The 12,281-nt window shown below is 45.5% G+C and overlaps 1 long non-coding RNA gene across 2 annotated transcripts; it reads right to left on the bottom strand.

Annotated features, from left to right (window-relative positions):
- Positions 1-3,332: 3,332 nt before the first annotated feature.
- On the bottom strand, positions 3,333-8,033 carry LOC143434050 (uncharacterized). Of its 2 annotated transcripts, XR_013103221.1 has the most exons (5): positions 7,705-8,033; positions 7,000-7,129; positions 6,705-6,815; positions 6,495-6,599; positions 3,333-3,569 (listed from the first exon to the last, which is right to left on the bottom strand). It is a non-coding gene; the product is annotated as an uncharacterized LOC143434050 (long non-coding RNA). The 2 variants fall into 2 exon arrangements; XR_013103220.1 differs by having other exon boundaries at positions 6,705-7,129.
- Positions 8,034-12,281: the final 4,248 nt, after the last annotated feature.

Genomic DNA, 12,281 nt, shown 5'->3' with positions numbered 1-12,281 from the left:
AGAGCACTGGCTGATCTTCCAGAGGACCCAGGTTCCAATCCCAGCACCCACAGGTCAGCTAGCTCACAATCATCTCTAACTCCAGTCCCAGGGGACCCAACACCCACTTATGGTCTCCTTGGGTACTGCACACAGACACATGAAAAAAAACATAGATGTAAAATAGTTTTAAGAGTCACAGAGGGCTGGTGAGATGGCTCAGTGGTTAAGAGCACTGACTGCTCTTCCAGAGGTCATGAGTTCAAATCCCAGCAACCACATGGTGGCTCACAACCATCCATAATGAGATCTGATGCCCTCATATGGGTGTCTGAAGACAGCTACAGTGTATTTACATAAAATAAATAAATAAATTCTTTAAAAAAAAAGAGTCACAGAGAGAGAGAGAGAGAGAAAGAGAGAGAGAGAGAGAAGGCACAGCAGTGTATATATGCAGCAATAAAGCAACCTAGTATATGGACATCATTTAAGAGGGTAGTGCTCCGGCCTGAACCCAGGCTTGCTGGATGAGAGGGAAGTTCACTGTCTTGAGACAAGGCTTCATTCAGTTGTCCAGGCAGCCCCTGAATTTCTGAGCCACCTTCCGCTGCCTCTAGAAAGACTGGGATAGCAAGCCTGTGCCACTAGGCCTGAGACCAGATTACGGTCACATCTGATTGGCTCCCTGACCTGCACCCCTGTGGGGTCGAAGCCATCTTATTTCACCATTTCTGAGATGCTGCAAAAGAAAGGCGCATCCGTATTTTCCCTTCCACACCGCTGAGGAAGGGAAACGCCGCCAGTCTGGGCCATTGTGCTTCAGCTTTTCTGTATCATGGTCTTTGTAAGCTTCAGCACTAACAAAGACAGGTGTTCCAGCAGCCCAAGAACAGATCAACCAAGACAGGTGTTCTGGCAGCCCAAGAACAGATCAACCAGGAACCTCAGCATGACCGTGGCTTTAAACAATACCAGAAAGTGAACCATGGGGTCACAGGCGGAGTGTCACCAAATTTGACTTGCACTAAACAACCTCAAACCCTGGAGAACTGTAGGCTCCAATCAAGGGACTTGCCCATTAGGGACTAACGAGAGGGACAGGGCAGGACAGGTGAAGTCCTCGCTGCTAATCCTCAAAGCAACACCTTTAATGAACGGGCTGTCTGCTGCCATAGAAAAGGGGTTTATAGACATAGATTTTCATTATCATGACGAACAGATGTAAAACATGAGAAGTGAAAGGGTTAAAGTCTCCTCGGCTTCTCATTCAGACTCATCCGAATATGGCTCACTTCTACTGTGTGTGCACATCACCTTTTCCCAGAGTCTCAGCAGGGTCAGTTTCTGGTACTCCATTTCTTGTTCTTCCTCCTCCCTTCCTCCCCTCTCCCCTCCTCCCCTCCTCTCACCAACAGTTTGTTTGTTTGCTTGCTTGCTTGCTTGCTTGTTTTTGAGAGGGTGTCGCTTATACCCCAACCTCACCTGGATGGACAAACTCCCAACTCCTCCATCTTCCTGCCTTTGCCTCTCTAGTGCTGGGATGACAAGCGTGCATTGACGTGGCTGGTTTTATGCAGTGCTGGGGATGAAAACCCAGGGCCTCAGGCATGCTAGGCAATCTCTCTACCCTTGAGCTCCCCCCACAGACTTCTCTCCTCTCTCCTCTCTCCCCTGTCCCCTACCCTCTGCTTCTGCGTCTTGGCTGGAACTCCCCTGTATCCCATGCTGGACCCGCCCTTGCTGTAACCCTCCTCCTGGAGCCTCTCTGGTGCTGGGATCTCAGGCAGGCACCACCACACGTGGCTCAGCATTTTTCACAGAATTCCTTTTTTCCACCTCAATGACTCAGCAACACTCAGCCTCCTCCAGTCACATTTTATGCTGGTTCTCCCTTGATTTTTACATATTATTTTATTTATTTACTAGGGTACAAGGGTCTTTGGGAGTTGGTTCTCTCCTTCGCCTCGTTGGGGCAGCCTCTGTTTCTGCTACCATATTGTATACTCCAAGCTAATTGGTTCTCAGGCTTCCCAGAGGGTCTCTTGTCTCTGCCTCCTGTCTCCTGCTTGGGAGTGCTGGTGGTCCTTTCTCGTCATCTGTCACGACAGTGTCTACAGAGTTTCAGCAAACAACCAGGACTGTGATACCCCCAAAACAGTCCTTCGGTTGTCAAATGAAAGGTTGACAGGTTGCAACTGTCCACTTATGCCATCAGAAATACAAAGTGACCTGGCACATATGTCACAGTGATGCTTATTGTTGCTTGGCCAGTAGTCATTGTAAGATCCCACTGACCAGGAGAGGCACAATTTCTCCAGAAATGCTTTGTGTAAAAAGCTGAGTCTCTGGAAATGAAGAAAACGACATTTAAACTCTACTTGCAGACTGTACCCCTCCCAATCCCAGGGTTCATCCTGCCTGATGACAAGGAAGTCTCGTGATTGACTCTGTCTCCTCTGGAGTAACTTAGTGTTAAGCTAAGAGAAGACTTCCAGGCAGGACATGAGTCAATCACCCACCTGTGGAGTGACTTGGACTTCCTGACAGCTCCTGCTTCACTGCCTCCCTTCCGGGTTCTTCACACCTCCTGGGATGAGAAGTCAGCCCACGCCCAGTAATCATTTCTGAACCGTGTACTCACAAAGTCGGGGATTTCCAAACAGCAGCCCATGTTTTTCTTGTTACCTGTAGGACATACAGTGGCTAAGAACTCAAGCCGGTTTGAGCTCTGTCCTGACAGATGTGCAAGCGCACATGGCTGTGGGCATATGTGCATGTGTGCACATGTGTTTTATATGGTGCTAGGGATTGAACACAGAACCTTGTAAACGCAAGGCATGGGCTCTACCATTGGCCCACAATGAAAGACCTCACCTATGCAAGCCTTGATGAGCTGTAACGACCCCATCAGTACAGCAGCAGCTATGACAATTATTAGCTAGAGGAGATAAGTGTGTAAAGTGTTGAGCATCGAGCCGGGCACACACTCGTGAACGATATACAATATGCATTTACCACCATGCTTTATCGCCATGCCTGTTCTCTATAGTCTGAAGGATGATCTATGGTCACTGTGCTTTTATTTCAAACGAGTGAGTTTATTAAGTATACAGCAAGCAAAAGGTGGGAAAGTAAACAGGAGTCGGTAGGTGGAAACAGCGAAGTCATCACTAAATCAAGAGTTTACAAACACCCTGCAGATATCAACCAAGGAAGCCCAAGTAAGAGAGTCGGCTGGGGTCAGCTGATCTGCTGAGTCCCATGGAGAGCCCAGTGTCCCCTTGGGTGAGGCTCCCATGAGAAAGGGCAAATTGCAAAGACAGATAAAGTCATCAAATATCCAGCAGAGACTGACTGTAAAAGCTGAGGCAGTCAGCTGGGGTCTTCATCTGAGAGAGTTCCCCAGGCTAAGCTTCTCCATGGATGAGCTTCCCTCTCCATTGCAGGCACCTTTGCATCATGGGACAAGTGCTAGCCGCCTCTATTGGGAAGGGTCTGCAGGCATTTGGAGTCATTTCCTGCAGGCTGCTCTGGTGTCCTCCTTCCCTCTTAGAGTGTTAGGAGATGTTTTGAGACAACCAGGGTTGGGCCTGAAATGGAAGAAAACAGCCCCACTTCCAGAGCCAGCTCCTTAGTGAGCTCAGACAGCCCACGCCACAGTAGACGTTACATTCAGCCCATGTCCTGTCTGTGTGGGACTAACGGAGACTTTTATATCTATTAAGTTATTTTAAGACACATAAGGTGGGTGATTTAATACATTCGGGGCTAAATGCAATAAAGAAAATTAGTTCACTATAAAAGGCTTTACTGTTTAATTTTAGAGCCTTGTCTTTTTATTTTAAAGATGTATTTATTCATTTTATGTATATGAGTACACTGTTGCTATCTTTAGACACACCAGAAGAGGGCATCGGATCCTATTACAGATGGTTGTGGGCCACCATGTGGTTGCTGGGAATTGAACTCAGGACCTCTGGAAGAGCAGACAGTGCTCCTAACTGCTGAGCCATCTCTCCAGCCCAAGCCTTGTCCTTTTGTCTGGCTAGCTTGCCTAGTTCATACCCAGGTGCAAGACTTTTTATTTATCCTTTTTAGTGTGTTTTTACCTCCTCAATTTAACTCTATTTTTTTATATATTTATTTTAACTACATATTTGTTCTTATTGTAATATTTTTTTTCCTTAAGGATTTGGAACCCAGTTGTTCTGGCCATGACTGCTCTTCAATGCTTTGGAGCCTGGTAGAGATGAGAGAGGGCTGGCTGGCTCCCTTCCCCATAGAGAGGTCTGAGGTGAAGGTAGTCATGGAGGTCTGGGTTAGCATCCCTTAGACAGCCTTACTTGAAGTTATAAGGCCTGGAATTTGGAAGATGTCCACATATCTATCACAAATAAACAAGGACCAAAGACACACAGAAAATTAAGACAGTAGGTGTAGTCTTCATAGACTATGACTCAGGATTCAGGATGGGCCAGTATCTTTTCCAGTAACAATCTTTTTTTTTTTTTTTTTTAAAGAGACAGATCTGCAAATCTATTTGGGGGAGGGTCAAGAGAGACTGCCTGGTGGGCACAAGTACTCATCTGAAGTTCCTTTGGGGTCCCTTCTGAAAGTAGAACATACGTTCTCAATGAATTTGTTCCTCCACTAACTGCCATGCTCTTCTCCGAGACTGAGCCAGGTAGTGACGGACAGACGCTATAGAATTTGTCCAGCTGTCTCTTTTTAATTGTTTACACTTTTAAACTTCCTTTGGTTGTATCCTCTGGTTCCGGGTGTTTAAGACTATGTAAATGGCCACAGATTAACCCTTTGTTTTCATTTCTAAAGTCAGTCGAGATTCCTTAACAGCAGCTCTTACAGTCTCAAGGAGAGTTTTTCATCTACCAATAATGCCATCTGAAGGGATGGGTTGGGGTCCTTCTGACCTTGTGGCTTCCTCTGGAAGCATCTGGAATGATCCTCTTCCCTCTCCCTCCTCCCTACAGGATTCGTACTAGATAGAGCCAGCTCCATAGACTCTGTGGCCTCTCTGATGAGGGGCTATGTGATGTACAGAGGGGTTCCATCATCCCCTGTGTGTGGTTGATGTTGGATGACAAGGGCTGTCTCCCTTGTTCCTTCCTCTCCTCCTCTCTAGTGTAGGCCTCAGGCTTGAGCTGTTGAATGCTCTAATTGATGACTTTACTAACCTTATAATTTTAACTTCTGTATAATATTTAGAGAAACTTACACAAAATTTCAACAGTTTTAAATAAGCTCTGGTTTTGCTAAGGTTTAAACCAGCGGTTAAAGCCTAACAAAGTTAGGAAAACACAATTATCTTGATTAGAAATGCAGGGTTTTTAAAATTATTTATTTTTATTTCCTGCACATTGGTGTTTTGCCTGCATGTATGTCAGTGTGAAGGTGTGAGTTACAGACAGATGTGCTGCCATGTGGGTGCTGAGAGACTTGAACCTCAGTCTCCTGGAAGAGCAGCCAGTGCTCTTATCCACTGAGGCCTCTCTCCAGCCCCGCTTTGTATGTATTTACTTGCATGTCCATGCTTGTATGTCTATATATGTGCACGTGCCTGAGCTTATAGATGTCCCCTGGAGCTGAAATAGAAGCAAGGAGCTGTTTGATGTGGGTTCTGGGAACTGACCTGAGGTCCTCTGCAATCCTTAACCACAGAGCCGCCTCCCCAGTTTTGTTTTTTTGTTTGTTTCTTTGTTTGTTTTTGGTTTTTCTTTTTCTTTCTTTCTTTTTTTTGGTTTTTTTTGTTTTGTTTTGTTTGGTTTTTGGTTTTTTGTTTGTTTGTTTGTTTTTTTCGAGACAGGGTTTCTCTGTATAGCCCTGGCTGTCCTGGAACTCACTCTGTAGTAGACCTGGCTGGCCTTGAACTCAGAAATCTGCCTGCCAAGTGCTGGGATTAAAGGTGTGCACCACCACTGCCCGGCCCAATTTTGTTTTTTAATCAGTGTCTTTTTTTTTTTTTTTTTTTTTTTTTTTAACATTGTCATGAGCAGGTCAATGTAACCTTAGGAATTTTAATAACCTTTGGTCACTAAACGTACATCATAGTTAACATACACTATCCTCTAAAACCTCCAAGGGACTTCCTGGGGTCTTCTCCAACTTGCTTAGTCATCCTGATTTTGTTCTGTCTTTTTCTTTGTATTAAATAAATAAATAAAGGAAAGTGTGCTTATCTTTTACTATACTAAGTCTTTTCTCTTTTTCCTATGTATGTATGTATGTATGTATGTATTTAATGTATATGAGTACACTGTAGCTGTCTTCAGACACATCAGAAGAGGGCATCTGATCCCATTACAGATGGTTGTGAGCCACCATGTGGTTGCTGGGAATTGAACTCAGGACCTCTGGAAGAGCAGAGTGCTTTTAACCACTGAGCCATCTCTCCGACCCCACTGGTTTCTTATGCAAACATTTTCTTTCCTTTTTAATGATTTTTAATTTTTTAAGCAAAAAAAATATAACCTCAAACGTATCTACTTATTACTTACTGAAGTTCCGCCATGAGAAGCTTGATCATCCGTGGAGAGAAGGTTCAGTCAGCAACTGCAGCCGTGCCAGCTTCAGCTTCCCCAGTCAGTTTCTGTCTGATGGCCCTTAGTAGGCAATGTGAGGTTGCTGTGTTTCTGCTGCTCACTGGTCACGCTCAGAAGCCGGACCAGAGCAGAACACCCCCCCCTCCCCCGGCTGCACTGACTCACCGGGCCCTGGGCTGGCTGCTCCCTTGGGCTTCCTCAGTCAGTTCCGGCTGGATGTCGTCAGCACCCGATTTGATGATGTTTCTGTATTCTTAGTAAACTCACTCACTTGAACTAAAAACATGGTTATCCTAGCTCATTCTCAGACAACCATGTGGGTGCATTCATTTACTGAATTTCACACTGATCACAGTTGAAAGTGAAATAATAACAACAGTTGGAGAGAACATGGGCTGTTATCTTTGAAATATCAACACAGAGAAGGCAGAGACCCGGAACCTGGATCCCCTGAACTCACCTAAGATGGAGGGTGTAATGGTGCACTTCTGATCCCTGAGTGCCTGGGAGGTGACACAGGAAGCTCCCTGGCACTCACCATCCAGCGAGTCCCTCAAGTCAGTCAGTGAGCTCCTGTTACAGTGAGAGACCTTGAAACAAAAAGGAAAATAATAATAATAATAATAATAATAATGATAATGATAATAATAAATAATACAGTGGAGAAGAGCTGAGGGAGACAGCGAATGCCAGCCTCCGTCCTCCACACACGTGATCAGAGTTCCTTGTAGAAGCTCCAGGCTGTGACAGATCAGGATGAATTATTCTGGCCTTGTAACATTAAAACCCTTTGAGTTTCACATGGCCTGAGGTGTGTGCCTACACCTCCTGAGTGTGGAGCTGCAGGCTGTGTGGAGAGGTGTGTGGTGTGATGGAGAGGCCTATGCAGGCCTCACATGCAGATCTGAGTGCAGAGCGAGATTGTAAAGCTGGGGTTGGAAGGAATGCTTTAGTGAGGTGCAGGGCTCAGGTACCTGGGAGGCACCTGGAAGGAACCCTGGGCAGGAATTAGAGCCTTTCAGAAAGTTACTTACTGTTCCCAAGACTCATTTGTAAAAAGTCTGAGCTCTGGTCCCAAGACCAGATACGGAAGTTAAACTCACAAAAATGTTTGTTCCCCTCACAATGACTATTGGGTTATTTAAACTTAAAAAGTAAGACTTACCATGTGCTTCGGTAGGGATACCACTGGTGGTGAGATTACAGGACAACCTCAAGGGATCCATTGTTCTTCTCCTTCTACCATGTGAGTCCTGGTATTCAAAATCAGATCCTCAGGCTTGGCAGCCTGTGCCCGCCCTTACCTGCTGAGCCACCTTGCTGGCCTACTGTGTTATTAGAGTGGGATTTGATGGAACTCTGTAAAGAAGCATTTGAAAACCAGAAGACAGTGTCTTGACCATGGCTCAGGCTCTGGAAGAGCAAAGGAAATTCAGAAAAACAAAGTTCTTCTGGAGATGTGACCCAGTCCAGAGCACAAGAGCAGGGAGCCTAAATCCCAATCGGCTGAAGCTCAGCTCAGAGGTGCTTTAAAAATGCACTTTGGTGATAAGAGCAGTGGAGGGGTGGGGGTGGGGGGAGCAGGGGAGGGCGGAGCATACGTTTTAGGGAGGTATATCAAGAACTAGGTGGAAAGATGATGACCTGCACCAGGCATGTGCGCTCGCTCAGCTCTCTCTAATCCTAATGCCCAAGGGAGCAGCCAGCTGAGAACACTGCCATGCAGCGGTAGGGATGCTACCAAAAATGGACCAGCATAGTAATAGTGACGGTGGCTATAGTAAAAGACAACCACCATCACAGCAGTCTCTCTCTCTCTCCCTTTCTCTCTCTCTCCTCCATTCTTCCTTCCCTCCTTTCTTTCTTTCTTTTTTCCCCACACAGGGTCTTACTATATAGCCTCTCCTGTCCCAAAACTACTCTACATAGACCAAGCTGGCCTGAAACTTGAACTAGGAGAGATCCACCTGCCTCTTGGGTACTGAGATTAAAGGCCTGGGCTATTAATCCGGCTCTGTAGCTTTTTCAAAGTAGGAACAGACAGGCTACTGAGACGGACTGGGTGAGGGGTTAAAGGCAAGTGTGGGATTTTGGGCAAAGGAGATTAGTTGGCAGTAGGCAGCTGTGGTTTCCTGTGTGGAAAAGCTAGAGCAGGGTAGGCTTCAGGAGTAGGTCCAGGCTCAGTGTGGGGGCTGCCATTGAGACCCAACCAACCAGAAACCAAAGTAAAACCACAGGCAGTGAGATACATCAGCTTGGAGTTCAGCAGAGGTACCATCACGACAGGAACTGTGTTTTGTGGGGTTAGGATGATGAAAGTTTTAAAGAGAGCAGGCTAAATTCTGTATGGTAGTCTGGATTCTATCACACACAGAAGGGCACTAGTGAAAAATCTGAAATCCAAATAAAATCTGGCATTTAGTGAACATTCTGGTGCTCATTTCTTGCTTGACAAATGTGCCATAATAACAGAAATTGTTAATATTAGAGGAAGTTGGGTGTGGGGGGTTGGGATCTCTCTGAACTGCCTCCGAAATTTTTCTATAAAGTCAAAACCAAGAGGAGGGAGCACACGAGAGTGAGAGTGAGAAGAGCTCGGGTTCTTTCAGGAAAAAGTCATTTGACTGTGGACGTGCTGGGTTTCTGCTGAAGGTCTACCATTAAAAGTTTCAGCTCTGGCCGGGCAGTGGTGGCGCACGCCTTTAATCCCAGCATTTGGGAGGCAGAGGCAGGCGGATTTCTGAGTTCTAGGCCAGCCTGGTCTACAGAGTGAGTTCCAGGTCAGCCAAGGCTATACAGAGAAACTCTGTCTCAACAAAACAAAACAAAACAAAAAAAAGTTTCAGCTCTGGAAAAAGCCGGGCAGTGGTGGTGCACACCTTTAATCCCAACACTCAGGAGGCCGAGGGAGGGAATCTCTGTGAGTTCAAGGCCATACTGGATACAAACTGAGTCTAGGACAGCCAGGTCTCTGGTACACAGAGAAAACTTGTCTACAAACAAAGAAACAAACAAACAAACTCCAGACTTGGAGAAGGTAAGTCAGCAAGGAAGTTTCTTGCCTATTTTCCATCCTGGGGCAAACTTCCTCCATGATGGAAGTGTAAGGTGAAATAAGCCCTTTCTTCAACACTTTCCACGCCCTCCCTCTGAAAAATAAAAATATTATTTTCAACTCTTGGCCTGGAAAGATGGTTCCGTGTGGGTAAGGGTTTGCCCTTGATGTTCTTACAGCCTGCATTCTGGCCCCTGGGTCCATGTGGCTTAAAGTGAGAGATGTCCCCCAGGTGACCTGTGACCTCCCTTACAGCTGTGCTGTGGTATGCAGAGCAAAGGCACACACACAACATGAATCAATTAAATTGTCAACTCCTCCTCCTATAAAGTATAATCATATATTACAGTCCTACCTCAAGCCCTGCACATTTATACAATTACAAATTGTCAATTTACATTGAAAAAAAAAAAAAACATAAAAACTTTCAGCTCTCTGGCCATGATTCCTTTTCAGTGTTTGGCCGTGTCTGCTCTGTATTTGATAGTTCCTGAACCCTGATTAGTCATTTAGACTTTACTGTGGGTGAGTTTATCACTGTTTCCTGACAGTAGGAAGGTGAGGAGCGGGGAAGTCAGGGTTTGCAGATACCATGAACTAGGTAGTCTAAGCCTAGATTGATTTAATGAGGGACTTTATAGATGTTCAGCCTTTGTTCTGTTTTTCTCCAAGTGGTCCCTCTTCCTCCTCTTCCTCCTCCTCCTCCTCTTCCTTCTCCTTTTCCTTCTCTTCTTCCTCCTTTTCCTCCTCCTCCTCTTCTCATCTTCCTCCTTTTCCTCCTCCTCCTCCTCTTCTTCCTCATCTTTCTCTTCCTGCTTCTCCTCTTCCTTTTTTTCTTTTCTTCCTCCTCCTCCTCCTCCTCCTCTAACAGTCTTTTCAAAAATTAGCGATATTGGAGCAGAAGCATGCTCTCTTCCTTGGTGGGTCACACACACTTTCAGGATGTTTTTGTATTTACAGCCACTCTGCCTTTGGCACTGGTCCAGTGTTGATCCACTGCAGAAGGCATATCAGAGTCCCCAGATGGTCTCCCCAGCCTGAGGGGGGTTGACAGCTGTCCTGCTTCCTCTGAAAACTCACACACTGCCTTATCTCGCTGTCCCAGAACCTTGAACTTGAGTTTTTTCATGCTGTTACTTAGACTAAGAGTGTTGGATCCCTAGGACTGAAAGAGGAACCCCTGAGATCTTACACCTCTTTTAAGTGGAAGGCCATCTATATTTATAAACACTATTATGAATGTCTTATGAATGAAAGCAGTGAACATATGTTGAATTAATCATATATTAAGTAAAACTTTGAAATGTGTCAAAATTCCAAAACCCTGACTCATCAAGAATTCAATTATGCCCCGGCCCCCTGCCCCCGCCCCAGACAGGTGAGCTGGTTGTTGTAAGACTTAGCTGCTTTAGAGACTGAGGCAGAAAGATCCCAATTTCAATGTCAGTCTCTGCAATTTAGTGAAACCTGTCGTAGAATGAAAGTAAAAAAGAGTAGGGGCGTGGCTCAGTGAAGGCCTGCTAGCCTAGCCTGTGGGAGTCCCTGATTTCAACACCTCGATTTTCGGGGTAGGGGGTGGGGAGGTGGGGAGATGGGGAGGTGGTTGGTGGGGGCTGGGGGTCTGGGGGTGTTGGGGGTGGAGGGGGTGGAGGGGTGGAGGAAACGGAGAGGGGATCATTTAAAAGTAATTTTGTAACTTCTCAAGTGCAGAGAGAAATATATACTAGCCATTTACTAAGTATTTAGTCTTAACTAAACTTTAAAATATAATTGAATTTATTAATACATCTGAAACCCAAAGTCTATAGAATATAGTTGTTTTTGGTAGCAAAAGATCCAACTGTAGTGACCTTTTCAAATTTCTACCTACTGCTGGGTTCTCTCTGATGGCTGTACACCCAACGCTGTCCTCTGCTTAGGAAGTCTGTCACTGCTTTCAAGGCAAACTTACAGGAAAATGAGAACCTGTCTAAGACCTCATTAAAAAGAAACACAAAACCTTTTAAGTTAAGTTGATTAGATGTTCTGCCTGAGGTCCAGGCACAAGCAGGGTCATCTGAGTAGCCCTGCTTCATTTGTGATTCCAAATGCTTCTATTTTACCTGGAATTGGTGACTTTTCCTGAGAAGACATTTACAAAGATCTAGTCACCCGTCACAAGGCACTGATGATACACTAAAGAAGTGCTTCCATTCAGGTCTAGTTTGGTGAATCAATCAACAAGCCTAGATTAATTTACAGGATAGGCGCATTGATGACTCAATGGCAGATAAATTATCTAAGTCTCACCTCAGCCTAGGTGACAATTCAAGACTGCCACATCCCTGGACTCTCTGGACCGAGTGGCAGACAGTTTCCTCTCAGAGCAACTGTTTTCAGCTTTAATAAGCTTTGGGGAGGAGCCTTGGGAATCTGATGCCTTTCTGAGCTTCCTGGACCTTGTGAGTTTAACTGACCTCTTGAATTGTACAAGCCTTCTCTCTCCCTCCAGAAGAGAATGCTTCACTTCAGAGGAAATGGTTAAAAAACAAGTATTGACTCTAAGGTAAGCAAAAGGCTGCTTGCTCTCGGCGGTTTACAGGCAAACTTCAGCCAGAAACTTCAGTACCATGGGAATGTGACAAGACCCTGTACTGAGAAGGGCCCTGTTCTGTCACTCCCTGCTCAATGGCTTTTTGATCAAAAGG

The sequence above is a fragment of the Arvicanthis niloticus genome, chromosome 13 (genome assembly GCF_011762505.2).
Source record: "Arvicanthis niloticus isolate mArvNil1 chromosome 13, mArvNil1.pat.X, whole genome shotgun sequence".
In the NCBI taxonomy this organism is placed as follows: domain Eukaryota; kingdom Metazoa; phylum Chordata; class Mammalia; order Rodentia; family Muridae; genus Arvicanthis; species Arvicanthis niloticus.
The sequence above is the reverse complement of the archived record's forward strand: the minus strand, read 5'-3'. Positions and strand labels throughout refer to the sequence as shown.